Here is a 5,000-nt window from a genome sequence, read left to right as displayed (position 1 = left end):
TATATTTATTTATTTTTATTTTTATTCCCTTTTATTTTTATTTATATTTATTTATTTATTTTTATTTATTTTCATTTATTATTATTTTTTTATTCATTTTCATTTATTTATCTATTTTTATTTGTTTATTTATTTTTATTTATTTTTATTTTTTATTTTTCTTTTTTATTATTTATTAATTTTATCTTTTTATTTTTTATTTTATTTGTTAATTTATTATTATTTTTTATTTATATTTATTTATTTTTATTATTTTTACTTTTTATTTATTTGGTTTTATTTATTTATTTATTTTTAATTATTTATTTATTTATTTTTATTTATTTTTACTTTTTATTTATTTATTTTTATTTATTTATTTTATTTATTTGTTTTAATTTTTCATTTATTTACCTTTAGTATTTATTTTTATTTATTTATTTATTTTTTATTTATTTTTGTTTCTATATTTTTATTTATTTATTTTTTTTATATTCTGTTATTTTTATTTATTTATTTTTATTCATTTATTTTCATTAATTATTATTTATTTATTTTATTCATTTATTTTCATTAATTTCTATTTATTTTTTCATTTATTTATTATTTTTTTATTTTTTATTTATTTATTTACTTATTTTTATTTATTTACTTTTATTTATTTATATAATTTTATTAATTTATTTATATTCATTAATTTTTTATTTATTTATTCATTTTTGTTTATTTATTTATTTTTATTTATTAATTTTCATTTATTTATTTTTTTATTTATTTATTTTTATTTATCTTTAATTATTTTTGTTTTAATTTTTATTTATTTATTTATTTGTATTTATGTATTTTCATTTATTTTCATTTTTTTATTTATATATTTTATTTATTTTTTTATCTTTATTTATTTATTTATTTTTATTTATTTATTAATATTTATTTATATATTTATTTTTGTTTATTTACTAATTTTTATTTATTTCTTTTTTTATTAATTAATTTTTATTTATTTATTTTATTTATATTTATTTATTTATCTATTATTTTTTTATTTTATTTAATTTTATTTATTTATTTATTGAATTTTGGTTATTTATTGATTTTGATTTATTTATTTTCATTTATTTTTATTTATTTATTTATTTTTAGTTATTTATTTATTTTTATTGATGAATTTATTTTTTTATTTATTTATTTTCTTTTATTTATTAATTTTATTTTTGTTTATTTATTTATTTTTTATTTATTTATTTTTATTTGTTTATTTATTTTATTTTTTATTATTTTTTATTTTTATTTTTTTATTTATTTTTATGTTTATTCTTTATTCAGTTTCATTTATTTTTATTTATTTATTTATTTTTGTTTATTTATTAATTTTTATTTATTTATTTTATATTTATTTATTTTTATTTATTTGTTTTTATTAATTTATATTTATTGATTTTTTTATTTGTTTTTATTTATTTATTTTTTATTATTTATTTTCTCTTATTTCGATTTTTATTGATTTATTTTTATTGATTTTTATTTATTTTCATTTATTTATTTATTGATTTTTATTTTTTTATTTATTCATTTTTATTTATGTAGTATTTTTATTTATTTATTTATTTGTTTTCATTTATTTTCATTTATTTTTATTTATTTATCTATTTTAATTAATTTTATTTTTTTAATGATTATTATTTATTTATTTTTATTTATTTATATTAAAAATTTTTATTCATTCATTTATTTTTTATTTATTATATTTATTTATTTATTTTTATTTATTTATTTTTGTTTATTGTTATTTATCTATTTATTAATTTTAATTTATTTATTTTCATTTTTTCATTTATTTATTTGTTTTTATTTATTTTTTTTTTTTATTTATTTTTTTTTATTTATTTATTTATTTTTTTTTTTATTTATTTTTTTTATTTATTTATTTTTTTTATTTATTTATTTATTTATTTATTTATTTATTTATTTATTTATTTTTTATTTATTTTTTTTATTTTTATTTATTTTTTTTTTTTTTTTTTATTTATATTTTTCATTTTCATTTATTTATTTATTTTCATTTATTTTTATTTATTTATTTATTTATTTTTATTTATTTATTTATTTATTTATTTATTTTATTTATTTTTATTTATTTATTTCTTTTTATTTATATTTAATTATTTTTTTATTTTTTTTTTATTTATTTATTTATTTATTTATTTTTATTTATTTATTTTTATTTATTTATTTTCATTTATTTTTTTATTTATTTCTTTTTATTTATATTTAATTATTTTTGTATTTATTTTTATTTATTTATTTATTTATTTTTATTTGATTTAATTTTTTAGTTTTTTACTTTTATTTATTTTTTATTTTAATTTTTTCATTTATTTTTATATATTTATTAATTTTAATTTATTTATTTTTTTTTTGTTATTTATTTATTAATTTTTGTTTGTTTACTAATTTTCATTTATTTCTTTTTTTATTAATCAATTTATTCATTTTTTTATTTATTTATAATTATTTTGATTTAATTTTATTTATTTGTATTTATTAATCTTTATATATTTATTTTTTTTACTTATATATATTTTCATTTATTTATTTTAATTTTTTTAATTAGTTTATTTTCTATTTATTTATTTTCATTCATTTTTATTTATTCATTCATTTTTATTTATATATTTATATTTATTTATTTATTTATTTTTATTAATTTATTTTTACTTATTTTCATTTATTTATTTATTTCTATTTATTTATTTTTTTATATATTGTTTTTTTCTTTTATTTTTTTTATTCACATTTATGTATATATTATTTTTTTATTTATTTATTTTTATTTATTATTTTTATCTATTTATTTATCTATTTTCCTTTATTTATTTTTATTTATTTATCTATTTATATTTATTATATTTTTTATTTATTATTATTTATTTATTTATTTTTATTTATATATTATTATATTTTTATTCATATATTTATTTATTTTTATTTATTAAATATATTTTTATTTATTTATTTATTTTTATATTTACTTTTTATTTATTTTTATTTATTTATGTATTTTCATTTATTTATTTTTTTTATTTATTTATTCGTTTTTATGTTTTTTTTTATTTTTATTTATTTATTTTTTTTATTTATTTATTATTATTTTTTTATTTATATTTATTTATTTATTTTTTTATTTGTTTATTTTTACTTAGTTATTTATTATTAATTATTTATTTTTTCATTTTTTTTATATTTTCAATTATTTATTGTTATTATTATTTGTTTATTTATTTTTGTTTATTTATTTATTTTTATTTAATTTTTTTATTTATTTATTTATTTATATTCATTTACTTTTATATATTTATTTATCTATTTATTTCTTATTTACTTCTTTTTATTTATTTTCCCTTTTTTGTTTATTTATTTTTTTTACTTTTTTTGTTTATATATTTTTATTCATTTAATTATTTGGATTTAATTTATTTATTTTTTTATGAATATATTCAATTTTTTATTTTTATTTTTTTTATTTATTTAATTTTGATTACTTTTTTATTGTTTATTAATTGATTTTTTATTTATTTTTTTATTTATTTTTTTTTTATTTTTATAATTTTTTTATTTGTTTTTATGTATTCATTTACTTTCATTTATTTTCATTCATTTATTTTTTTATTTTTATTTATTTATTTATTTATTTATTTATTTCTATTTATTCATTTGTACCTATTTATTTTTATTTATTTATTTCTATTTTTTTATTCACTTATTTATTTATTTTTATTTATTAATTTATTTTTATTTATTTATTTATTTTTATTTTTTGATATGCAAAAAAAATAAAAATAAATAAATAAATAAAAATAAATGAAAAACAACTAAAAATAAATAAAAATTAATAAATAAATAAACAAAAAGAAATAAATAAATAATAATAAATAAATAAAAATAAATTAATTAATAAAAGGAAATTAAAATAATTAAATAAAATAAATAATTAATAAAACTAAATAAATAAATAAGTAAAAAAATAAAAATTTATAAATAAACAAAAATAAATAAAGATAAAAAATAAATAAAATAAAAAATCAATAAGTAAAAATAAATAAATAAAAAAATAAATAAAAATTAATTTATAATAATAAATGAATAAATAAAAATAAATGAAAATAAATAAATAAATAAATATAATTAAAAGAATAAGTGAAAATAAATAAAAATAAAAAATCAATGAAAATAAATAGGTAAAAATCAAATAAATGAAAAAATAACTAAAATTAATATAAACAAAAATAAATAAATAAATAAATAAATAAATAAATAAATAAATAAATAAATAAATAAATAAATAAATAAATAAATAAATAAATAAAAAAATAAATAAATAAAAATAAATGAAAATAAATAAATAAATATAAATAAATAAATTAATAAAATGAAAATCAATAAATAAAAATAAATCTTAAATAATAAAAAATAGAATATATAAATAAATAAATAAAAACATTTAAAAATATATAATAAAAAAATGAATAAAAATAAATAAATAAATAAAAAGAGATAAAAAAACATGAATAAAAATAAATTAATAAATAAAAAATTCATAAAAAAAAAAAAAAAAAAAAAATAAATAAAAATAAATAAATAAATAAATAAAAATAAATAAATAAATAAATAAATAAATAAATAAATAAATAAATAAATAAATAAATAAATAAATAAATAAATAAATAAATAAATAAATAAATGAAAAATAAAAGTAATAAATAATAAAAAATAAATAAATAAAAATAAATAAATAAATATAAAAAATAAATAAAGAAAATAAGTACATAAATAAAAGTAAACAAATAAATAAAAATAGATAAGTAAAAAAAAAATAAAAATAAATAAATAGAAGTAAATAAATAAAAATAAATAAATTAAAATAAATAAAAAATAAATGAAAATAAATAAATAAAAATAAATAAATAAAGAAATGAAAATAAGTGAAAATAAATAAATAAAGATATATAAAAAATAAATAA

Source organism: Macrobrachium rosenbergii, unplaced genomic scaffold (assembly GCF_040412425.1).
Source record: "Macrobrachium rosenbergii isolate ZJJX-2024 unplaced genomic scaffold, ASM4041242v1 393, whole genome shotgun sequence".
NCBI classification, from domain to species: domain Eukaryota; kingdom Metazoa; phylum Arthropoda; class Malacostraca; order Decapoda; family Palaemonidae; genus Macrobrachium; species Macrobrachium rosenbergii.
The sequence above is the reverse complement of the archived record's forward strand: the minus strand, read 5'-3'. Positions refer to the sequence as shown.